The 26,903-nt window shown below is 45.5% G+C and overlaps 1 protein-coding gene across 1 annotated transcript in view; it reads left to right on the top strand.

Annotated features, from left to right (window-relative positions):
- The first annotated feature begins 13,522 nt into the window (after positions 1-13,522).
- LOC119399690 (probable chitinase 10) overlaps positions 13,523-26,903 on the top strand; it is a 685,554-nt gene continuing 672,173 nt past the window's right edge. Inside the window, exon 1 of the mRNA XM_049417815.1 lies at positions 13,523-13,529. The gene's annotated coding sequence lies outside the window, so the exon portion shown is untranslated. The remainder of the gene's footprint in view (positions 13,530-26,903) is intronic.

The following is a 26,903-nucleotide window of genomic DNA, read 5'->3' as shown; positions in this document are numbered from 1 at the left end:
TCCAGGGTCTTCTCAATCGTCGTCGCCTCTGAGATGAATTCTTGGACTGTCGAGGGTGGGTTCCGCATCAGCCCAGCGAAGAGCTCTTGCTTTACCCCTCGCATGAGCAACCTGACTTTCTTGTCCTCAGGCATGGCAGGGTCAGCGTGGCGGAACAGTCTGGTCATTTCCTCTCCAAAGATGGCAACACTTTCATTTCGAAGTTGGACCCGCGTCTCTAGCAAGGCTGCGGCCCTTTCTTTTCTGACGACGCTTGCAAACGTCTGCAGAAAAGCGCTGCGAAAGGCGTCCCAAGTTCGAAGAGTGGACTCCCGATTCTCGAACCAGGTCCTTGCTGCGTCTTCGAGGTAAAAGTAAACGTGACGCAGCTTGTCCTCGGAGGCCCAGTTGTTGAATGTTGAGACCCTTTCGAAAGTCTCGAGCCAGGTGTCCGGGTCTTCGAATGACGACCCGCGGAAGGTTGGCGGCTCCTTGGGCTGCCGGAGTAGGATCGGCGCAGGCTGCACGGGGTCGGTCATCGTCGCTGCGGTGGGTGTTGGGACCTTGGGCTGCCTGGTTTGTTCGGGAAGGAGCCCGTGCTCTGGCTGCGGTCCCTTCTGCCTGCGGCTTGTTCGACGATCCGGGTATTCTTTAGTGTCGTCCTCCTCGCGGCTTGGACTTGGGTCAGCGCTTCGCGGGGGCGTCCGGATCATGGAAGAAGCAGCACCTCCACCAGATGTCACGTGGTCGTGACGTCGACGAAGACAGCAGTCGGCGTTTGCAGGACGAAACTGTGTATTTGGCCGAACTTGTGGCCGGAAAATGAGAACTAGAGCTACAGCAATACACGCTGTACAATGATAGCGGCGAACAAGGCGTCGTCCGTCGATCAACTGACAAGCGGTCAATCACGTCGGCTTTTATACAGGCGGTATCGAACTTTCCAGCAATATCGCTGGTGGCGGCGTTATCTCTAGACAAAGCTGGAACATTCGCGTGCGGGGCGCAATCTTAACAGAACGATCTACTATAGACGTGAAGCTTCTCGAACAATGCTTCGCGGACAGCGTCGAGCGTTGATAACCGTCCCTGCCGGTCAAACCCGAATACATCAAAACAAGACAAGAAGTGGGCGTGGCACAATAGTCACCCCTCAGTTTAACTTCATCGGGTACAACACCGCCTCTGCGCAGAAATGTTAACCAGTTGACGTGCTTACAGGGTGAGCCCTCTTCACGTACTGTAACAACACGTCTGAAATTGAAAATGACCGCCTACCTTGCGCGATGTGACGCTCGCACATTGCATTTTCTCTTTCCAAGCATCTCAACATTGTTTAGGCAACATTCTTAGTGGTTGTTTTTATTGCATCTGGTCAAGGAACGCGAAATTACATATGCTGTATAAAATTTTCGTTTTTATTTAGGTATTGCCAAGTGCATAGGTCGGCAAAAAAAAAAAAACAAAAAAAAACTGGAACTCACCCTCACCTACTCTCAGACTCACCCAAGAAATATATTTTGCACTTAGGACTCAGGCAAACTCGCCAAAATTTTCCTCAACCGGACTCACTCGGACTGGGACTCACTAAAGATTTCATCAACCGGACTCACTCGGAGTCAAGCTCACGAAAATATTACTCACCCGGGCTCATCCAGACTCAGATTCACGGCTCGATCTGAATCTGAGTGAGTCGACTAATGAGTCAGTTTGCCGACCTAGATGGTCAAGCGTAAGTAATGTCATTATGCGTTATCTTTGCATTGCTGCTACCTGCCATCGTTATATCCCGTTGCTTCACAACTGATTACATTATTATATTGCATGATTAATTTACTTTTTACTTTTCTTATGGAAACATGTTTCTTTGACATGTTTGCGCGACTCACTGCCACAATGTAACGCGGGGGCTAAGGGCACCTCAGGCTGTCTTATTGCAGCTTTTACCTTGGCCACCGCCATTGCGAGATTGTCCGAAATGGAAACAAATAAAGAAAGATAAAGGTATTTCTCAGCGATTACAGAATAACATCACCTATAGCCGGGAACGCATCATAACTATACGCACTGAATTGTAGTATGCAGTAAGTGCGAAGTACAACCTAACCCAGCGGACACGTATTTAGCTAAAAATTAGAATGAATGCGTACCATTCGTAGGTAGTTACTCTTTCAAATATTCAGTGTTTTCCTCAATATTATGGTCCCTTTAACAGCATATTCGACCATGGCCTTACATTCTTGAAAATTAGAATGTGCATTTATCGAATCCAATATCCTTCGAAAGGAAAAAAATTCGACTCGTATTCGAAATTTCGAATATTCTCACGCCCCTATTAGTTAGTCTAAATTGATTATAAAAGTTTTTGGATGAATTTATAGCCTTTTCATAGCGCTGTTGGGCCAAAAGTGGTGCCCGCGTCATAAAAAAAAAACTGTCAACGAGTGTTCACACCAACCCCCTCCTTAAAAAAGAAAGAAAGAAATGTTTTCGGGGAGTGTAAACAATTGATTTTATTTTCGGGGAGTAACGAAATCCTTTCAGGGCGCTACCGCTCGGGGGAGTTTCAACAAGACGGCGCGATGGGCTAGTTGGCGAACATACATGTTTAAAGCAAGCGCTTTTAAGCGCACGAAAAACGAGGGCTGAAGAACTAAGAATTTGACTGGGACGGCGCTGTCCTGTCCAATTCTTAGTTCTTATGTCCTCGTTTTTCGTGCGCTTAAAAGCTTTTGCTTTAAAGGAACATTAAAGAGGAACGATGAATCGGTTTAGATCGATAAATTGTGCTCTGAGAACTATAATGTCGTTAATTTGACCATCATAGGTTTATTAATACAGGAGAAAATCAACTTCAAAGATTCGTTTTTAAATTACGCGCCGAAATCTCCCCGCATGACGTCACGGATTTCAAAGTGTATTTATCGTATTTTGGTGCCATTGGCTCAACAAATTGCCCCGTATGTTAAGTCTATGGCTCCCTGAGAGGACAATGTACTTCATTTTTGCCGATTAGGAACTATGTATAGTTGGCGCCGTCAAAATATGTGACGTCACGGTGAATGGTGCGGAAACTTCAAGGTGGCGTCGCCACTCACATTTTGTTTTTGCGCGTTTTCTCGCTTACTAATCGTCTTCTCACAGCAAGCGTGGTGTTTTTGGTATCGTGAAAGTGTACATTACCATGCAATATGAGAAAAATCGTTTTGCTCTTTAGTGTCCCTTTAAATATCAGGGGAGTTTCTGGAGATTAGGACAACAGAGAGCTGAGCTATAGTTGGTAGGCTTGTTCATGTTGAAAAGGCAGGGCGTGCGAACACGGACACAAGAGAGAAGGAAAGACACCACAAACGCCGGCGTTCGTGGTGTCATTACCTCTCTCTTGCGCCAGTGTTTACACGCCCTGTCTTTTTAATCTGGAGATTATAGTTCAGATAAACTCAGAAGGCATGTAGGTTTCGCTTTGATGGCGCATAAACAGAGCAAGCGAGCAATCAGTCTAAACATGAGCAGTTATAAAAGTATAACAAATATTATGCCTTAAGGGCAAGTCTATGTCGCAAAAAAAAGTTATAAAAGTATAAAATGATTAAAGTTTTCTTGTTACTCCCCCATCAAGTTTCTCTTGCTTGCACCCTCTTTTAAGCGACGACCGATGAAAAACGAGAACGGGCTCGATTCCCGACCACGACGGCTGCTTTTCATGAGGGCAAAATACAATGAGTACCCGCGTGCCTAGATTTTGGTGCACGTTAAAAAAGCCCACGTGGTCCAAATGAATTCGGAGCCCTCCACTAGGGCGTGCCGCATTATCATTTCGTTGTTTTAGCACGTAGACTTCCGGCAATTATTATTATTATTGTTGTTGTTGTTGTTGTTGTTGTTGTTGTTGTTGTTGTTATTATTATTATTATTATTATTATTATTATTATTATTATTATTATTATTATTATTATTATTATTATTATTATTACGAAAAACAGGTAACAAACGAGAACGCTGCCACTTGTACAGGCAGCCCCAAAGCATGCCCCACATTTAGCAAACGCAATCGACCGCGTTTTCCGCTAATGAACTGCGAAATTAACGTATGGCGTCTAATGCAGTGCAAGTTCGTTAATGCGACCCCGTTAATTCGGAATATAGAATAAATCGGGCGTGTTCTCCCGTCCCAGCAAGCATATGCATTGTTTAATGGCATCATCCCGTTAATTCAGTCATATTTGGAAGCATATGCGTTGTTTAATGGCATCAAACTTCCGTTAATTCAGTCATATTCGGAGGCATATGCATTGCTTAATGGCATCAAACTCCCCTTAATTCAGTCATATTTGGAAGCATATGCATTGTTTAATGGCATCAAACTCGTTAATTCAGTCATACTTGGCCGCAACCATGTTAGTTCTGACGACCCTCGGAGCGCGCCAAGCACGAAGCGCCGCAAATGTGCGACGCGAAGGAGCGAAAATGGCGTTCGCGAACAACCGACGCGGCCGCGTGCCTTCAGAAAGGCGTGGTAGCCATCCACAACCTTGCCACAATCGCGTTGTTGGCGACAGGGGTTTCAGCGGCTGCGGCGAACTTGTTTTGTTTTTATTTTACTAAGCGCACACAAAATTACTGGCTCTGTCTATGATAGCGTCGATATAGCGACTGGGGTCAAAGCTGCGACAGGCACTAGTTTCGTTTTCGCCGCGCGCTTTCAGAAATGATTAGTAGCCATGCATGACTTTGCGCGTTAGCGAGCCAGGTTTATTGAGTATCAGATGCGTTGCTCAGTAGTTTCGTTTGCGTTTCCTTTCAACTCTGGACGTACGCCACGCGCGTGCCTTCAGAACTGCGTGGACGCTACGATCGTGCGGTTTCGTTCACGGCGGACGCGGCACTCAGTAGCTTCGTAATGGCTTCGGGCAATGCGGGCGTAATCTAATGATAATATCTGGGGTTTAGCGTCCCAAAACCACGATATGATTATGAGAGACGCCGTAGTGGAGGGCTCCGGAAATTTCGACCACCTGCGGTTCTTTAACGTGCACCTAAATCCAAGTGCACGCGGGCCTAAAAAATTTTCGCCTACGTCAAAAATGCAGCCGCCGCGGCCGGGATTCGATCCCGCGACCTTCGGGTCAGCACCCGAGCGCTGTAACCATTAGATGCACGTAATGTCGCAAAACCCTAACACGTTGGAAGCTATTGAAGATGAATAGCTTCAGCCCCGGTCCGTATGCTGGCATAAAACTCGCTTGCTACACTATGATGGGCGAACAATTAGTTGCCGGCAATTTTTTTTTCGGCTAAAAGTTATCATCACGCGCGCGTTGTGGTGTTGGTGGTGGCGGGACGTAATACGGGATTAGTTCAGAGCACGTTTCGGCTTAAGACACGTGAATGAACAATGTGAACAAAGTCGCGAATGGCGAAAATTGCGGCTTTTACACTGCTGTCATGCAAAACAAGCACTAGGTTTACGTATTCATCAAGAAAATGAAAATGCATTAATGTAACAGACACTTCGTTATTGTTTTTTTGATACTCTCGATCATTCGGCATTCGGTTAATTCGGACAGTTGTTCCGGTCCCGCGAAATCCGAATTAACGAGCTTTTACTGTAGCGATACGCCCGAATGCTGTCATTGTTGCCAAGACATGTGGCCTACAATTAACGAGAAAGCCTCTACGGGGAGGAGCCGTAAACGAGACGACGCGACAGAGGCGTCGATGTTGAACGTAGCGACAGCTGCGCCAGATTCAGCTACTAGCAGAAAAAACAAACAAACAAACAACAACATTCAGAATAGACTTTGAAGAAGTAACCAGATGGCCCGCTGCATTCATTTCGATTTCGTTGCGAATTGGCCCACGCCTCCGCAGCCTGTCAAACGGAGTAACAACAATACAGGCTGCCAGCGCGTGCCGTATGTAAGCTAACCATTTTCATCTCCTGCGTCCCTTCCTTTACCATAGTGGTTACCTTAGTGCGTAAGGGTGTATACTATCTATGAAGCGAAAGTAACGCTTTTCATGGATGCACCGATGACTTAACCAAGTCGTCGTTTCCTGAAAGGTATACAGTGCCCGCGGCTGGAATTTTATGCGATATGAGCTTCTTAAATGCCGCAGTGGCAACCGGCACACGTGAAACGGCCGTAAAAAGCAATTTATGTCGCTATACGTAAGGTTGTCGCTACTGGCAATCGAAATAAAAAATATGGGAAAACGCTGACGGCGGTTTTTTTTTTTTTGTCACGGTACAAGTAAGTGCTGACTTCGAGGAAATACGTGTTTTTTTTTTCCACGTAGCAATGAATCTATAGAGTTGTTTTTTTTTGTTTTTTTTCGTTTCTTCGCGTTTGTTGGAGAACTTAGATTGCCCAGGCACCGTCAGTCAGAGGCTCAGTCAGAGGCAACGGACTAGCAGGTGCGGATGTAACAAATATGAGCAAGAGGTCCGCTTCACTCTGCTTGTTTCTCGTGGGCCTTGGAATCATGTCCGGTAAAGTTTACCTCGATTTGGGTTTTAATTACCCCTTCTGTGCCGTGTTTGAAGGCTACACGTTTGTGGATTCGATTGCAGTCATTCAAGGTACAGAAGCTCACACAGGAGAGAGTGAGGAAAAAAAAAAGTACTACTATGCTTAGTCGTCTGCCAAAGTTTAGCTGCTGCTATGAGCTTTTGAAGAACCTTGCAGGCATTTTATTACATAAGAAGCGCGAATCATGTTGATGGATGTTACTGCCTGCGTGGTTTTGTACAAAAGAGGTAACGTACCATAAGATATAGACCTTTTCACAGGAGAGAAGCACCTCCTGTCTGGACTGTGGCACGGGAATACAGAGGCTGACGTCACTGCCTCGGCAGTGCATTTTTTGGAGGGCCACTAATATTTACTACAGCCCAGATGGGATTATGGCGGCCCCCAGGGAGCCTTTGTTGAAAAGGTGTATTGTCGTTACCGGTAAACTTCGCCCTTCGTCTACATCTTTTGTGAGCTTGTTATGTTTACTTACACAATAACACGCCTGCCCCGACTTCAAAGCACAGTACGGGAAAATCGGAGTCTGAATCGGTTTGAACTTCGTTAGTTGATAAAGGTAACAGTTGTGTTTTGCACACTGTCTGCGTCAGATTCGGAGAAGTGTAATTGAGCCTTTGAGGCAGCGAAATAGATCTCTTAGGTGTGAGCATACATTTCAACACGGCCGGTCTGGATCAACCCCTGGAGGATGTTGTCTGGAGGCGCGCACTCGCTCCGTTACACTCATTCTTATGAGAAGCAATACACCTTCTCCACTAAAGCCTTCTCTAGTGCCGAAAAGTAGGACATTAATCTGCAAAAAAAAAATTACAAGAAAATTGTAAAAAAAACATTTGCAAATATTTTCGGTTCCACGTATTTGCAGACTACTAAAAATATCACATATATTGTGCACGGGATAACATTTAGGCAAAATTAAGTGCACAAGTTTTGAAATTTTGCGTGCCTGCGAGGACGAGAATCACAAAATACTTAGTTATTCTTCATGTAATTAGCCAGAAACTCCGAAGCTTTTTGCATGAAAATGTGTTAATGATAAGAACCAACTGTCTTCAGTTTAAAGGATGAAAAAGTTAGCGAGTTATTTTTTGGCGAATAATATTTGTCTATAATATTGGGATATATTTCGGCATACGTATTTAAGAGCTGTCATTAAAAATATAGGATGTGTAACAGCATTGTACTTTGCCTAAGCTTACCTATATTCGGTAACTAAGCATTACTTATTGAATAATTAATTAATTCATTTACATACGTTAAATACCCTCTGTTAGAGGCTATTACATAACGGACCATGTAACATATTCAAGTAACATACACAAAGCAACAAGAACAACAGCAACAACAACAACAACAACGAAAGAAACCCGCCGCGGGGATCTGTAGTGGTTAAGGTGCTCGACTGCTGACCCGAAGGTCGCGGGATCGAATCCCGGCCGCGGCGGCCGCGGCGGCCGCATTTCGGTGTAGGCAAAATGCCAGAGGCCCGTGTACTTAGATTTAGGTGCACGTTAAAGAACCTCCAGGTGGTCGAAATTTCCGGAGCCCTCAACTACAGCATTCCTTAATGTCGTAGTGACGTAAAACTCCAACAATTGTAGTATATATCAAAAAAGAAAGAAATGAATCGTACACTGAGTACAAAGGCACAATGTATTTCAAGAAACATAGCGCAGTCCGCCTAACGTGGTTGTTCAGCCGGGCTTCTATGTGCCTGACACCGTAGATACATTTGTTTTGTTTCGTGCGCTAACATCATAGGATAATGCTATGTGGCAAAAAAGAACTTAATGCCAGGATAATACGAAAATGTAATATATCTGCGCCGATTATCCTTTACTACAATCACATGCAATCATTCTAATTCTTTTCGCATGGCTCCGACCCCACAGTAGCTCGTGGATGCCTTGTAGATGCATGGTTCCCTCATCCGTCCTACACATCATCATCGTCATCATTATCCTGACTGCGCCCACTGCAGAGCAAAAGCTTCTCTCATGTTCCGTATATCAACCCGTCATGTGATGTGCTTGCTGCGGCCACCTCATACCCGCAATCTTCTTAACGTACACATCATGGGCGTAGCCAAAGCTACCCCCCCCCCTTCCTAACTTCGAAATAAAATATCCCTGCGTAACGTCTATATGGAAAGAGGCAGCAGGCGATCTTTGGGATATGTCACGTGCAAAATTGCTCCGACGGGCGGCATCCTCCTCGGCGGCAACTCGACGCGTGCGTGCTTGGAAAACGCCGCTCGTGTCGGTTTACCGAGAGCATGTGTTCCCACGCTGACGTACCGCCGAAGAGTACAGCCGTATAATCTGCAGCAACAGCAACTCTCGTCAGCGTCACGTGCTGTCCTTGTAGCTCGAATCGGATGGGCTGGCTCTGCTCTATACGATTTCCATGACGTGCAGTGCATGCTAAGGGCGCCGCCAGAAATTCTTTTTGGGGGGGGGGGGGGGGGCGGGGGTTTCAACCAAGTTCTATGTATGTTCGTGTGTGTGCTTGTATGTGTTCGTCAGTGGCGTAGCCAGGGGGAGGGTTCAAGCCCTCCTCCCCCCGAAAATTTTCAATTTCGCATATGTATATATACACGCACACGTACAAACGCACGGACGAACATGCATAAAGGGTGGTTGAAACTCCTCGAATGAATGAATGAATGAATGAATGAATGAATGAACTTTATTAAATGTCCGGCAGTTTCCTCCGGGCGAGGCGGAGGGAAGAGGCGATTAACCCCTGTCCCGTCCCACCCTCCGTCGATGATGAAAAAAATTTTTGGCTACTGGTGTGCGTATAATACAGGGTGCCCAGCTAACTCTCGCTAGAGTTTAAAAATATGCCGGCACACTTTATGACGGCGCGACCAAATGCATGTTGCTGGCTCGTGCATCGAGTATGTCATGCTATTTTTCGCGTTCTGCTTAATTGCTTAATTAGGCAATTTTAATGATCTATTAACTAACTTCTAAACCAGGGGTCTCAATTTCGCTAGCGGCCCGCGGCTAGCACATGACACTTTTCGTCCGATATTTCTTTCATGAGTTGGCGACTGCTTGTGAAATCGCTAAATGCTGCTTGCATTGTTTTCTCGCCTATCGTGATTAATAACCCCTTTTTTGGGTAAGCTACACAGACGTGTCTACTCTTAAGCATTTTTTTTGTGACCCCCCATGCGGTCGCCTTGGGTTGAAACATAACCGCAGAACAATTTCAGGCTCGACGTTGAGATTTCAGTCATTGTAGAGATCGGTGTCGATATGTTTCTAGAATCCTGACGCCAAATCACCTTCAGAAATCACACATATATGAGATAGGGAAAAGGCCGCCTTTCAAATGGCAACGCTAGCTAACATTTTGTTCAAACTCTGGCCCCCTCCCTCCATCTTCACCGCGTCGTCACTGTCCCCAGCCCTTTGCGGGACTAAATTTCGTGACTGTGGCCCGGTAGCTCATGTGCGTTTGACAGCGCTGTTCTAAAGCGACCAAGCTGGGCAGTAAATTTTGCGGCCCGGAGTTAGAGGGACACTGAAGAGAAACGTGATTTTACTCGTATCATTAAATTGCAATTTCACAATACCGAAATCACCGATCTTACAGCGAGAAGAAGCTTGGTAAGCGAGAAAACGCGCGAAAAGAAAATACAGAGGGCGACGCCACCTTGAAGTTCTCGCACAAGCTCGCCGTGACGTCACAGATTTCGACGGCGCCTGCAAGGGCGTGCGTAAACGTCTGTCTATACAAATTGTTTATATTGTGTTTTGAGGTACCCAAAGTCTTAGTATAGCATATTTAAGAGGATTTAGTTGAGCCAATGTGGCCGAAGTGCGCAAAGTACTTTGAAGTTCGTGACGTCACACTTACGTCCACAGGCTGAGTTTCGGCGCGAAATTCGAAAGGCAAAGTTTGACCTTTACTTCCTCTTCGAATAGTTATCCTATTACGGCGAGATCAATGACAATAGAGCTCTGTAAGAATAATAAATCTTTACAAACTAATTCACTGCTTCATGTTAACGACCCTTTAATTTATGCCATCCCGGTTCGAAGGGTACGGCCATGGCGTTATCTTTCATCGCTGCTGTGCCAGAAGCGGTGGAAGCCAGTATACTGTAGCCAGAAATTTTTTTGTGGCTACGCTACCCCCCCCCCCCCCCCATGTTTCCGGTATCGCTGAGCAGTGTAAACTTATTCATTTACCGTACGGGTCACTTGCGTGAGGGTTAGAAACGTACATGTGACGTTAACGTCGCTCTGTACAATTTCTTTCAAAGCAGTGGCGGGCAAGGAAAATAAGGTCACCAAGGAAACAGTCAAGAAAGGTTCAGGTAAGTGGCACTTTATATTCCTCAGACACGAAAGCAGCTCCGGGCCTTATGCACTTTTCGAAATCGGTTAAAAAAATCAGCATAAAAATTGTCGACTTCACAAACCTGTTTTGCTTGAACCCTGGCTGGCCAAAGTTATTAAATGTTAGAATATTGTTGCAAACATCCGAATTAACAAAAAAAAAAAAATCCCGCTGCAGTTTCTGGCAGTGAATGGGCCTTTTACAGGGGGTTAGTCTGCGCATGCGCGGCGTCGATGACGAGACGCGCGCCATGTTTTTTGGGGGAGCGTGGCCAACGCGTGGCGCCATGAGCGATCCGAGCGGCACCTGGCGTCGTAGGCTTGCAAATTATCACGAAAAAAAAAATTCGTGTTTGCACTAAGTCGCGCAAAGCTTGGAACAGCGAAGCACGGGCCCGTCGCCGCTCGTACTCTCAGTCGACCGACACGTCTATTTGAGATGCGCAGCTTTCTCCTCGGCAGTATGCACTTGGGACGCCCCCTGACTCTCTGGACACGATCGGGCGCAGCCAGGCTATGCACTATAGAGCGTCGGTTGCGTGCGATTTCTCCGTCGGTGGGCGTGGCTTAGCTGCTGCGCATGCGCGGCTTGGCCAGATGGTGCGGTATGTGGTCGCTAGATGACGCGATACTTGCTTCCTCTTTCTTTATATCTTGTTTTCTCTCTTTCTCTCTACTTCTTTCTCTCTTTCGTTGATGTTCTCTCTCTCTTTCTTTCTGCATTTCTTTCTCTATATTTCCCTCTTTCTCATTTTTATGAGCTACGCTTTACTCTCTCCCCTCCTACTTTCCCTCCTCCTCATCATCCCATCTCTCCTCCTCACCCTTATTTCCCTTTCCAACCCCTTGCAACACGATTGCATACAAGGCTATGCTAAGCTTTGCTAGCGTGCCTGGATAGCCGACTGGTTAAGGCGCTCGCTTTCGGATCGAGGGTACGAGGGTTCGAACCACGCAAATTATTTTCGGCAAGAATTTTTCTCTTTCTTTCTCCCTCTCTCTTACTTTCTGTCCCCATGTCCCGCCATCGCTTCTGTTGCCATCTTCATTTGTAGTGGACCAGTGGTGAGTAGTGCCATTTGCCCAACTCCTGTGGCACATATCCGTTTATGATGATGATAGTTTTCTGCGATCGACTCACTAGGAACGATTTGCTATAAAGCTTCGCTGTTCAAAATGTGCGAGTGCAGGCCCGCGAGGTTGTATACCGGCTCATGGCGGACAACTTCGGAGGCCACAGACCCCCAGTTTTGATTTCGGCGATTTTCACTGGAGAATGTCAATTGAAGTTGCTTTGATTTGTGTGACGTGTCGGTAGAAAATTCTGTGCGAGGCTAGAAAGCCACTTCGGACATAACCTTGAACAAACACCCACAAGATGAAACACAGTCAAGACGCAACACAAAGCACACATAAGTAGGAAAGAAGTAACGAAGGAGGCTCATGTGTGGAATGTTGATAAGATTAAACCGTAGCGGTGGTCTAGAGGTCATGCAAGGCGTCCGCCTCCAATGCGGGAGGCACTGGGTTCGATTCCAAATGCTATCGGACACTTCCAGGTTCTAACGCGAATCGTTAAAGAGCTCGTTTCGCAAAAATTTGGTGTCGGCGGCGTCTTCGGTTGTGAGCGAAAAAACAGCGTTTTCCGTGAGCGAAAATTCCAGGTACATGCAAATAAAGAAATACCTAATAAAAGACGTTTAGTGCGAGCGGGACCGAGGATTCGAACCTGCGACCACTCGCTCCGTGGTGCGATGCGTTTCGCTGCTCGGCCACCCCGCATACATCCTCTAGCGAGATAACGGCGAGCTATTTACATAGACCATTTAGAATTGGTGGAACGCACATCTCGAAGGTTCTTCAGCGTCTTGACAGAGATTCCGCGAGATGGCGCCAATCCCACGCGCGCGCTTTCCGTGTTCCGTCGCGCCACATGCATAAATATAGCAGCCGGCGCGCTTCCGCACTTTGGCTTTCCTTGCGGCACAGTTTAAGTGTCGACCGTGAAGCGAAGCAAGGCTAGTGATCGGGAAGGCGATACGAACACGGTCCGAGTACGCTATCGCGTTCTACTCTTGAAAGCGAAGCTCAAGCGTCCTCCACGTTATTTTTCTAATGAAGAGAGAGGTACACACAACAGCAAAAGTTTACGGGACGTGGACTGCGCCGCTGAACGCTAATTTCTCCTATATAAGTGTTTGACGCTTCAAATGTAGCGTCACAACGCTCTTTTCGCGCACTGCCCAACCACTTCCCTACACCACGATGAGCCGTGCTACCCCATTGGTTGCAGATATAAGCGTCTTTTCTATCCTCAAACCGCTACTAATAGGGCAATACATGTGAGAGTAAATACATGCGCACATATTGTCCTTAGTCATACAACAACGACGCAGATAGTGCACTCACCACTAGGAAACGTGCAATAAGCGGGCGCCGTGGTGCGGAAGTGAGCGAAAGCACCTCGCGTGCTCCGTGCACCAGCCAGCCCATGAGTGGAGCCGTGTGAGGTTGCTAGTGAAGCTTTGCAATGCCACGTATGAAGTGCTGCGTCGTAAGCTGTGCTAATAGCTGTAAGAACTGCCCGCATGGAATGAACTTCTTGAGCTTTCCAGCGCGACAGTGCTTTATAGACCAGTGGGAACGCTGGATTCTCAGCGTACAGCGTGTGAAGGAAGTGATCCTGGGCATGTTTACGAAGTACATGCTGTTACTAGTTCGTTGTGAATTTGCTCTCCACGCAAGTTAAATGATATTTTTACAGTGCCGACGGAACCGAGTGGAAGCAGGCTAAGTTATCTGCATTTAGTTCACGTAAGGCCATCGACGGATCCAGCTTCCTCATAGGCTCGTGCTGTTTTTCCGACGACGTACCACCGCTCGATGAAACGCCCTTACCATAAAAGGGAACAGTAATGAACAAGCCCCGGATGCGTGAGAGATTGGGTATCACGAATTTTAACATTTGCTTCACATGTACTGCCTTTTCCCTTTGGCAGCATATTTCTACGCGTATTTTGGATCGTTCCCATTCAGGGGTGGTTCCGCTTATAATCTTTTTTTCTACTGAACTGCCAGTTGCTTTGCAATGCCTTTATTACGTCTCTATATAACCAAGACATAGTAAAAGAAAAAGAAAAGAGTATGCTAGCGCTGCTGTATGCGGCGGATATTTCACGCAACGCGGAGTTGATATTTTAACGCAATAGCGTTAAAGAGTTCGTTTCACAGAAATTCTGGTGTCAATGTCGGCGGCGGCGGCGTCTTTCGTTGTGAGCGTTGTCCGTACGCGAAAATTCAGGGTAGATGCAAATAAAGATAGGAGCCGGACGGCGTCCGCACTTTGGCTTTCCTTGCGGCTCGGTTTAGGTCTTGAAGAAGCGAAGGCAGGCTAGCGATTGGGAGGGCGATACGAACACGGTCCGATTACGCTATCGCGTTCTACTACAGAGGTGCTAGCTTCTGGGTTGTCGAACTTTTTTTTTATTTTCTCGACTGCTGTGCAGGTGACCCTTACTGGTGCGGACCAAAGTTGGAGGAGGTGTGCTACGAGGGCGACTCTAAAGAGGAGAAAGACTGGAACGTGGACGAAAACGGACACCACCACAAGGAGGAGAAGCCGAAAGAGAAGCCGGAGGATAAGCCGAAGGAGGAGAAACCCAAGGACGAGAAGCACAAGGATGAGAAAAAAACGACTACCACGAAAAAGCCCAAGGGTAAGGACAACGCTGCTGTCCCTTTACTTCTTTTGTCGAAGTTTCTAATACCGTGCGAGGTACATTATTATTATTATTATTATTATTATTATTATTATTATTATTATTATTATTATTATTATTATTATTATTATTATTATTATTATTATTATTTTATTGATTCATCACAGCACATGTGATCGGAGGCGAAGGGAAAAGCCATTTAAGAATTGCTTGAGCGAGTCCTTCGCCCCCGTACAGTCAAAGACAGCGGCTGAGGTACAAGCATGTTCTTAAAACTGTTAACATGTAAACTCTGTAATAAATAATTTCAAGCGAAACATGAATTTGAACAAACCACCAAAATATACATCCACTGTTTGTTACCCTATACAGAACGTCCTGCATTTGTATACATCCTGTTCACATTAGCGTGATGCACCAACACAACACCTCATCACTAGTATGGTATTGCATTAGTGACATTTTAAGGGTACAATTATATAAAAACAAACAATTTTAGACAAAGAGCGTGAGGTACAAGAAACCGTACAAGCCAGTCAAATTTACATCATACTCACCTCCCTTACTTACCATCGTCATCCATCACTCTTTTTTTCTCCCCTTTCCCCACCCCCGGTGTAGAGTAGCAGGCTAGAGCATACTGTCGCTCAGGCCGGCCTCTGTGCCTTTCTATAAATAAACCTCTCTCTCTCTCTCTCTCTCTCTCAACATCGCGAATATCAAATTGTTTGTTATTGTAATTATTTAATAAACGCCGAAGTTTATTGCGAGCTATTTGTCGACCGTAACCAGTTCGACAATGCGGAAATTCTGTGTCTCGGTTGCTCGTATATTATATGATGCTTCTTTCGGATGCAACTTTACTAATCTAATGAAAAGAGAATCCTGGTGCTCGCAATGTATTCGATGTTCACGGAGCAATCTGTACACGTATATGTCTTGTGTTTTAATTATTTTGAAGTTTCTAAAGAAATCTTCAGAAGGATGCACAGTTGATACACTTGCAATTATTCTCAAAAATCTTTTTTGCATAAGTAATGGCTGCAAGAGATTCGATTCTGTAGTAGTCCCCCAAACCAAATGGCAGTAGTTTAGATACGAAGCGAAAAAGGCATTATAAATGAACAATTTCACTGGTTTCGGGATTAGATAGCGGTTTCGACTCACGATACCCGTCATCGCACCTAACTTTTGTAATACTGCATTTACGTGCTCATCCCACTGCAGTGATCTTGAGAAATGCACACCAAGTACCTTAATAGAATCAACCAGCTCTATCTGTGAGCTGCAATAAACAAGGTTGTCTTTTGCAGAAATCTGCCTGCCAATAGAATGAAAAACCACGGCCTTCGCCTTTTTTGTATTTATTTTTTTCTTGGCTGCACATGTGCTTATTGCCTGCACAAGTGCTTAATTCCTCTAACACGACGTTAGCTTTGTGAAAGAGATAATCATCTGATGGAGACGAAATAAATACGCTGGTGTCGTCAGCGTAAATTACTAATTTGACATCCGAAGAAGCGTAGACTGTATCATTTCTGTGCAAATTAAAAATCAAAGGTCCGAGAAATGCCTGAAATTATTTGCTTTCTGTCTAACACCATTTCGTTCATGGAGACAAACTGACGTCTTACTGAAAGGTAGCTTTTTAGTAGCGTTAGGGGAAGCCCATGACTGCCATAGTCATCTAGATCATGAAACAAACTTTCATGATTTATTTAGTCAAAGGCTTGCGTAAAATCGACGAAAATTCCGAGGACAAATTGCTTTTGGTCAAATTTCTCCAGTATGTACTCCTTCTGGTCGAGAAGAGCAAGTTCTGTTGAGCGATGTTTTAAAAATGGATACTGACATTTCGAACTACGTACTTGTTACAAAAGTAATAATAATAATAATAATAATAATAATAATAATAATAATAATAATAATAATAATAATAATAATAATAATAATAATAATAATAATAATAATAATAATAATAATAATAATATAATAATATTAATATCTGGGGTTTAACGTCCCAAAACCACGCTTGTTACAGAAGATATATAGCCGATTATAAATTATTTCCTCGAGACCTTTGGAAAATATCGGCAATATTGACACCGGTCTACAATTAGAAGGGTCTTTTTTTATCTCCTTTCTTATATAACGTCACTACACGAGCAACTTGCATTTTGGATGGAAAACGCCCGTTTAAATACACAAGCTAAATATATATGTCAGAACTGAAGCAATTTTATCTATTGCGTATTTGAAAGGCCTTACTTGCAGGCCATCCGCCTCACAACTTCGACTGTTTTTAAGGCCCAGGAAAACCGCACGAACTTCATGTTCTACCGTTGCTTTATAACGAATGTTTTTACATTATCAGGACCTAGACTTGTGTAAGATGCACGTGGTTCGGTATCAAAGTCCCCGTACACGAAAAAGTCGCTAAACACATTTAGCATGCGATCGTCACTGATAGTTTCCCCACCATGTCAAATTTCCGTCATCGATTCCGTCCAATAAGTGGGTTCACTTTGTTCCATTATACATCTGTTTGTTTAAAAGAGGAAGAAAACATAGTAAAATAATACATTTCTCTCGCCTTTTAACTTCCTTATCTAGGGCATTTCTAAACCGCTTATATGTGACCAGGTCTGCTTCATTGCGCGTAAGCATAAATTTCTTGAACAAACAATTTTTTCGTCGATATTGCGCAAAAGCTCGCGTGTTATCCATGGCTTTTGACAACCTTTTTTCCTTTCGAAACGCTTATGAATGAAGTGCTTTTTGTACACTGCCGTGAAACAAATCAGGAAAGCATCATAAGCAGCATTTGCATCAGTCGAATGATTAACATGGTCCAAAAGTGCATTACTGATATCCGAATAAAAAGCATCCAGGGCTTTTTGTGAGACACTGAAAACTAGGAGCAATATCAGTGTGTACTGTAGGACTATTAGTCATAATACAACAGCATATTGGCCTATGGTCACTGATAGGGTACGAAACAACTCTTGTTGGAACCAAAGACCCACTATAATTTGTAATTCTGTGACCTATTTGTAGTAATTCTTTGGCCTATTTTCTTGTTCCACAGCTTCACTCATTTCTGTGACGTCCAATCGAAACCCATTGAAATATCAGTGGTGTCTAATTGGAACCAATTGGTTGAATTCCCATTAAAACCATCCTGTGTGGAGGGTCCTTAACCAGTTCCTGTTTATAATTTTTACTGTGAAACTCTCGATTAATCATTTGATAGACCTGACCCCTCATACACATCTTTCAACTGGATACAAAATGTAACTAATCAATCAAGCATGTAACGAGGCTCACCCGGAACTGCCCTAGAGCATTAATTGGACTCATAACGATCTCCAACTGGTTCCATATAACAATGCTGAATGCGAACGTGTTCTAACATTTCGATCGGCAAAGCAATGTTCCAATATGTGTTGACCGCAAGTGAAATTGCGCAATCATCGGGACTGTCCCAAATTCCAATAGGGTGGCCAAATGGAAAATTTGCACCAATTGTCGTGGCCATTTGGAAATGCCAGTTCCAGTTTAAGTGCGGCCTCAGACCACACAACTTACGGAGAAGCTGCTGCGATCGAATTGACGTCGCACTTTAGTTTGACCATTCTTTGCCAGGGAGAAATGAAAGACACCTATTTCACGCTGCGTGTTGCGTTAATTTATGAGCCCCCCTCCCCCTCCTTGTTTTCCAGTGCAGCGGGCCTCTCATCACTTCCACCGGTTCACAAGGGCTCCCTGAAGTATACACGGCTGAGAACCACTGTCTTAAAGGGACACTAAAGCGAAAAACCATTTCTATCGTATCAGTAAATTACTCTTTCACAATACCAAAATCGCCACGCTTGCCGCGAGAAGACGCTTGGTAAGCGAGAAAACGCGCAAAAAGAGAGGGCGGGTGGCGACGCCACCTCGAATTGTCCGCAACAAACGCTTGACGTCATAGATTTTGACGGCGTCTACTAGGGCCTGTGTAGTTCTTTATTGGTGAATATGAACTATACATTGTCTTTCGACGGAGTCAGAGACTTTACATGCCAAGTTTCAGGAAATTTCGTCGTTCCAGAGCAATCGAAATGCAATTAAAACAATTTGAAATCCACGACGTCACGTGCGAAGATGTAGGCGCGAAATTGAGAAATGGAACTTTTACCTTGATTGTATCTTCTACCGATGAGCCTATGATGGTGATATCAACGACAATAGAGTATTCAGAGTAGAAGTTTTCATTTTAACGCGATAGCGTTAAAGAGCTCGTATCGCAGAAATTCCGCCGTCGGCGCCGGCGCCGTTGGTTGTGAGCGAAAAATCATCATCTTGTCCGTGACAGAAAAATCGAAAAAGCTGCAAATAAAATAAATAATAAAAATGTTGGGTCCGAGTGACAATCGAACCCAGGCCGTCTACGTGGGAAGCAGGTGTTCTACCACAAAGCCACGCCTCTGCTTGGAATTGCACTGAAAGTAACTTTCATGCTTCCCAAAAATACGCGTCCTGTATACAGGTGTCATAATACGAGATGTAATATCGCAGTAATATTGCGTGGTACAACAGTACATTGCCATCGGGCGTCACACCATGTCAATATCATAACGACGTGGTGGTTTAAAGACAGCCACCCACTACAAAAGGCACACACATTACTGCTCGCATTCCCTTAAGACCACGTAGTGGGTGCATCGCAACTTCGAAAAAGCTTCTTGCGGATAATAGGTCTCCGGTCCTCCTCGGGGGCGGCCTAGGCCCAGGCCACGAATTTGCCGGAGTTCTTAATAAAGTTGTTACCACCACCATAATTGCTCCTGGTTTAAAGCATGCTACCCATTACATAAGGCACACACCTTAGTGCGCGCATTCTGTTAAACACTCGTAGTGTTCGAAGTGTGCACTAGGGGCAGGATATCGCTATCGCGTTCAGCTCTTAAAGGCGAAGCTTAAGCGTCCCCCAATTTTTGAAGTGATTAATCCTTTTCCTTTAGGATTTCTTCAAGGTTGTATTTTCTTTCTTTTTCTTTCACATGGCAGACAGCTCAGGTTGTATTTTCTTTCTTTTTCTTTCACATGGCAGACACCTCAATGTGCGACAAGGACTTCGACAGCGGCCATTGTTTCAGCTCGAAGCCGATGTACTACTACCGCAAGGAGACCAAGAAGTGCGAGATGTTCGTTTATGGAGGATGCGGAGGCAACGAAAACCGCTTCGACACGCAGAAGGCCTGCCAGGAGAAGTGCGGCGGCAGCTAAATCGCCCCGAGACTATCACTCTTAATCACGTCCTGGGTAATGTGCTACTTATAGCCAGGACACCATACCTTTTCCGGGTAGCTTCCTGGCTTTAGCTAGCCTTCTAAGCGGGGCCTGACTAAGAGTGCAGCTGCAAGCTTTGTGGTGGTTAGACAAATAACACTGTATAGTAAACTACGCAGGTGGTACCATCTCGCCGGTTCTGGTAGTTTTAAATAAGGTGTCCCGGAAGAGTTTCCTTATGCAGCAGTCGCAGCAGTATTCCGCAGATTCCTTGCAGATAAGTTTGCCTGGAATCTACAAACACGGCCTGCAGAATGCACGTTATTTTTGACGGCGATCGTCTGTGCACATTTTGCAACACACAGATTTGAGCTTTGTCTGTAAATATATAGGCACACTGAGGCAGGTTAATAAAGAGTTTTGTCTGTGGAGAGTCTGAGTACGCTTTTTATAAGTAGCGACAGGACAGCGGCAGACAGCCTGCAAGCATTCCACGGATAAAACCTGTGTGTGTTTCAGATAGCTATTGGGTCATAAGTGCTTGCGTAAATTTCTCGTACAAGTTAGTACAAATTCTCCATGTTAAGATGTCTCTAGAATACATAGATATGCTTTGTGAACATCAGCACTTAGCATAATGTCGACCATCGTCTATACAATTCTTGTAACAACCGACTGGAACAATCTGGGCATGGGGAACCCTGGCCGTATTTTGTTACTTCTTCATTTCTTTTGATCCCTTCATCATTTCCCCCCAAGTGTAGGGTAGCAAACCGCACGCGCGTCTGGTTGACCTCCCTGCCTTTCATTCCTTTCCTTCTTCCTCCTTCTTGCCTAAACCGGGACGTGCAATAAAGTTAAACCTCTGCAAATCATTGGGAGCGTCCTTCGCCAAAGCAGGCAAGACCGAGCGGTACATCGCTCGAAAAACTCGTTTAACCGCGTTGAACAACGGCAATTTTCATTGATTGATTTCTTTGTAGAAACTCGTCTTACGTGACAGAGAAACAGACAGACAGATGGAGACACAGGCTTTTTTTGTTGAGTCGGCACAGAAAAGCTTGAGCATTCAATAGTGTAGCAGCCGCTCGTGGCGTTTAAATACACAAAACCCGGCCACGTACATGAGTTGACCGTGAGAGCGTAAACCGAGCGGTTAAAACGAAGGATCAACTGGACTCGGCAGTGGGAGCTGCGTGCACCTCCCCGAGACGTGGTTTCACTGTGGTTAAGATCACCACCGGTCGTGTGGGCGTGCCCAGGTTGAAACAAAGCTAGGCTCTCATGAGGATGTGTACGACGAGGTCCGCGGGACTCGGTCAAACCCCGTTGCACGACTGGGCGAGGCCGGGTTATTAGGGTCCGCCACAGTTCGGATTACCTGATCTGACAATGTCTTCCCTAAGGCAGCACTTAGGGAAGTATTGGCCGGGAGGTTAACGCCGTGCTTGGCAAAGGGTCGCTACCCTAACTGTTAAAAAGGTTAACGTACCACGGCATGCGCTGGTCAGGCAGATTGGCGGGTTGGGGTATAGAATCCACTATGCCTTAATGGGCTGAGATGTCTGGCCAGTGTCCCCTTGGACATGGTCGCGACGGCATGGAACACGCATACGCGATGCGTGGAAAGTGTGGGAAGGACCTCGACGTGCGCGTCGGAAGTGACACGTCCTCAGATCTGCATTTTTTTCGGGCGCAAACATTACTTTTTACAGCGAAGCTTCCTTTGAAATAAATCCCTCGGGGATTGCTTTGCTCGGCGAGGTGCATGACGCGTGGAAAAAGAAAAAGAAGACGCGGAGACGCAGATCATGTCTTATTACATACACATGTTGCGTTCAACTGTAGGCAGAATTGAGCATGACCATCCGACGTGCCGAAGCGCTTAGTGCTGCATATCTGAAATGTACTATTCACAAGCGTAGTTCAGCGTGGCTGCAAACGAGCACTTCCGCTATAATCGAGGGCTCTAGCATGAATAATTAAAGCCATGCGCCTATAATTTCTACAGCTTACACTGGAAACTTCGGTGTGCGTGGTGGCGTTGCGTGTGGCTGTTAATCAAGCATAGTAAAACAAACAACACGTCATGCCTATTTCGCGTAATACTGCCACACCAAAGTCAAGTCATTTTGCCGAATAGGTCACGCTATACCACCAATGTAGCTCCGCAAGCCTCCCATCGAAACGTATGGCACAGCTTCAACAGAGTGCTTCTAATACACGTACAGTTCTGGCCTCTCGCATAAGGTAGGTGATGCCATTTACAGGAGGTGTGCAGCGATGCATTGCATCATGGACGTAGGCGTGCGCAGGGTCCCACATTTGGGGGTGTGAAAGTTTGTGAAATCCAGAAGACAACGTGTCCCACTATGGGTGAAACAACGCAAAGCAGGCGATGAGATGCTTCTCACAATGGCCTGCCTTATGTCCCTGGCTTTCCGTGAGTAAAGATGGGAAGTGAACAGTTCTTGGAATGCAACATCAGGGAGCTTCGGTCGCCATTATCGTCAAAAACCTGCATGGCTATAACCATTCCGTTTAACCCATGACTGGACATATCGGACTGAGTAAAAGTGTAGGACAGACTTTGCCGCCCTCCTAGGTAATTAAGGGAGGTGTGACCTCCGTAACTTTCTGAACGTGCCGATCTGTGCCGACTCATCGATGAAACTGTTCCACGTGTTCTAGAGTGTCCCTCGACTCAATGCCCCCAACCTGACTCGAAAGTGTGGACGGAAGTGCCCCCCTTTGTCTGAAATGGTCACTGCGTATGAGCGATGATCGACAGCAATGTTTGATAATCAGAACGCCATCTTTAGTCGGGTGGTGGCGCTGTCACCAACTCGGTCACCGTGAAGTCGAGGCTCGTTTCATGATACAGGGTCTAAGTGTCCGTGCTAGGTTTTTAACTCAGTGCGCCACGCTCAGAAGGCGAGTGCCTTGCCGACTACGCTGCTAAGCTGCACATCCACATTTGCTGACGGTAACTACGTGTATGCGCCGTACGTGTGATAAAAAAGATGCAAGAACTAGCTGTGATGACTTTGTTAAAATACTTCTTGATGGTGGAATGAAAGTCATCTCTAGGACATGGAAAGCCGACACGTGGCATTGTGCATATTAGGAGCATTTTGACCTAGCGAAAATGTAACGCGAAACACGCGTTTCGATGATCGTGGTATGAGTCGTTCGTTGGGCCATTCAAGACGCTGACGAATGCTAGAAACAAGAAGAAAGAATGCCTGCCGATGTTGCCCGAAGAACTAATTGTGTTCTGCTCCAACAACTCCAGCTGAATCGCATACTCTGAGATTTTAAATGCGAAGCATTTCTAAGCGACCTTCTAAGACTTTGAGCGTATCTATCTATCTATCTATCTATCTATCTATCTATCTATCTATCTATCTATCTATCTATCTATCTATCTATCTATCTATCTATCTATCTATCTATCTATCTATCTATCTATCTATCTATCTATCTATCTATCTATCTATCTATCTATCTATCTATCTATCTATCTATCTATCTATCTATCTATCTATCTATCTATCTATCTATCTATCTATCTATCTATCTATCTATCTATCATTTGTACTCTCCTGGCCGTTTCGTTAATGGGATGTATACCAAAATTGGTATGGCATTACACGACTGTATGACGAACGTATATGACAGGTCATAAAATGAAAATCATGAGATGCATGTTATGAGCGGCATGACTTACATGCCACGGTCTTGGTGATCCTGCGCCCGCTTCGTTAACTTGATATATACCGAATTGGTATGGCGTGTCAAGAGTGTATGACGAACACAAGTTACAGGTACTAACGTGCAAATCCTGACACGCTTGTCATGTACAGCATGATTTACATGATATGATCTCCGGGCGCTCGCGGCTGTTTAATTAAACGGATATATACCGAAATCGGCATGACGAGACATTTCTGCATGACGAACATAAATGACATGTGCTAACATGAAAATCATGCCATGCATGTCGTGCGCTCATGGTTCGCTCGCGACCGGTTGACAAGCTTGGTATACACCAAAACTGGGATCGCGTGACGCGACTGTATGTCGAACATAAATGAGAGCTGGCGACATGAAGATCAAGATAGGCATGCCATGTACGGCGTGAATGACATGCCACACTCGTGGTGGGCTCGCGGACGTTTAATTAAATGGATATATACCAAAACTGACATGACGAGACATTTCTGCATGCCGAACATAAATGACAGGTGGTAACATGAAAATAATGACATGCACGCATGTACGGCACGATTTACATGCCACTCTCAAGGTGCGCGAGCTTGATGTACACCAGAATTGGTACTGCTCGACGCGACTATATGACGAACATAACTGACAGGTCCTAGCGTGCTTACACGATATGCTACAGGTACTAACATGCTTACGACATGATTTACACGACACTGTCTTGGTGCGCTTCCGGCCGTTTCGTTAACTGGATATATACCAAAATTGGTATGGCATGACATGAGTGCATGATGAACATTAATGACAGGTCATGCATTGTATATACGTACCAGAACATACGTTTCATTAGCATGGTATATATCAGATTGCACATGCATGAATGCATGACAAACATGCGATATATAGTGAACTAGATGTCGTAACATGAATCACTTCACTTTCCTTAACGACAAACAAGGCGATGTATGCAGCTCTTTGCTGGCTGCTTCGCATTACATCCTGCGAGTCTTGAATGAAGTTGCGGACACTTTGTCAAAGGCTTCACTTGCAGGTCCAGTTCTTGTTCTCCTTTCAGTTACGGCGTTCGTCGGCGCGGCCAGATTTAAAAAGTATGCTTTATCATTGAATACTGCAAGTCTCGCTTCATCACCCGATTTTCACCACCTTTATGTCTCTTCGAGCAGAAAATTGTGTAAAACAAGACACACAGAAGTAGCGTAGCAATGACAGGGATGCGATGGTAGCGCCACCGACATCGACAGGATTGCACCAGATTGCACAGTGAAGGAAGAAGAGGTCGGGCGTGACCTCGAGCGGCGCGGCAGCAACGCTGGTGCGAGAGGCGCAGGAAATAAAGAAATAAAGCTAAAGATAGTTGGTTTTAGGCTCCGGCGCTAGAAGGACGTGTCGAGTCGTTTACTTATGTGTGCTCCACACGATATACAATCCCAACTCCTAATCTATCCATCTTTGCGCAGCGCACGAAATTGACAAGGACACAACAGAAGAGGACGGGACAAGCGCTGATCTTCAACTGAAAGTTTCGTCTCACCTCGCCAGCCACTGCCGGGATTGCGGGTGCATGCCTTCCTTTGAGCAAACGTCCATCATCACTCGCCATCATAATCAACGCACACGTGAGATTTCAGAGGCGTACCACATGGCTAAGTGCGATAGTGTTTGTATAAGTCAGCCATCAGTCTCATTATCGGAGCAAGAAATCCGTTTCATTGATCGAGTGTAATCTTGCGTGGCACATGTGTTTCTGTATATATATATATTTGTCTTTTCAAATAAAATCTTTCAGTTGAAGATCAGCGCTTGTCCCGTCCTCTTCTCTTGTGTCCTTGTCAATTTCGTGCGCTGCGCAAAGATGGATAAGTTCCAACTCGCCCGCCTATCAATCCTACTACAGTTTATTCCTAATCTATACATGCACAGATCTGGTCTGGCAATCTCTCGTTTATGCTCCGTTTCCAATGAGGCCGAAACAATCGAACACTTCTTGCTGGACTGCCGACATTTTTTCTCACTCAGAAAAAGAACTATTGCAATTATAATGCGGCAACTTGGTCTGCCAGTTACTTCGACTGTACTGTTGTCATTTGGGGCTTCTGCGCTGGGGCACTCCGACAGGAATATATGCAGTGCTGTAGCGAATTTCATATGCGAGTCAAATCGATTTATTCGACACATCAATCGCTATTAATATTTAAACTAGGTCATTCTGGCGTAATGATCTTTGGTCCGTGGGAGGTTGCGCAACATGGTCTAGGCTGAAATAGGGAATAATTAAAAATTACTCTTCATTATAATTGACATTTTAACCTATGTTAGCACTTAAGAAATTTCAGAATATGTGATCCTCCCGACTCTTGGCCGATCCCCTTGAGTGGATAGGTTCGTCCCTGCAGCATCAGCATCAGTTAACCTGGACGGAATCATCTGGCGGTCTACTCAACAACCACTACCTAAATCTCTTGAGGACCAGTGGGAGGGTGACATGTGCGGCTCCGCGCCCGAGGTCCTGGAGCGGAGACCTGCCAAGGGTAGGCTCCTATCTTCCACGCCGCCCTATTCCTTCTTGGGATAATTTGTTTTCTTCTTCCTCCTCCGCCAAAAACCAAGTTTCAAGGAAGGCTGCAACCAAAGCCTTTCTTGCAGTAAATCTCTACGCTTATGCATGAATGAATCATTATGTCTCATTGAGCAATGGAGGAGCGTAGCAGGCGCTAGTAACGTTTGAATACATAAAACCCTGCCACGTACATGAGTTGACCGTGAGAGCGTAAACCGAGCGGTTAGAACGACGGATCAACTGGACTCGGCAATGGGAGCTGCGTGCACCTCCCCGAGACGTGGTTTCACTGTGGCTAATATTCCCACCGGTCGGTGGGCGTGCCCAGGTTGAAACGAAGCTCGGCTCTCATGAGGATGTGTACGACGAGGTCCGCGGGACTCGGTCAAACCCCGTTGCACGACTGGGCGAGGCCGGGTTATTAGGGTCCGCCACAGTTCGGATTACCTGATCTGACAATGTCTTCCCTAAGGCAGCACTTAGGGAAGTATTGGCTGGGAGGTTAACGCCGTGCTTGGCAAAGGGTCGCTACCCTAACTGTTAAAAAGGTTAACGTACCACGGCATGCGCTGGTCAGGCAGATTGGCGGGTTGGGGTATAGAATCCACTATGCCTTAATGGGCTGAGATGTCTGGCCAGTGTCCCCTTGGACATGGTCGCGACGGCATGGAACACGCATACGCGATGCGTGGAAAGTGTGGGAAGGGCCTCGACGTGCGCGTCGGAAGTGACACGT

The sequence above is a fragment of the Rhipicephalus sanguineus genome, chromosome 7, assembly GCF_013339695.2.
Source record: "Rhipicephalus sanguineus isolate Rsan-2018 chromosome 7, BIME_Rsan_1.4, whole genome shotgun sequence".
Taxonomy (NCBI): Eukaryota; Metazoa; Arthropoda; class Arachnida; order Ixodida; family Ixodidae; genus Rhipicephalus; species Rhipicephalus sanguineus.
The sequence above is the reverse complement of the archived record's forward strand: the minus strand, read 5'-3'. Positions and strand labels throughout refer to the sequence as shown.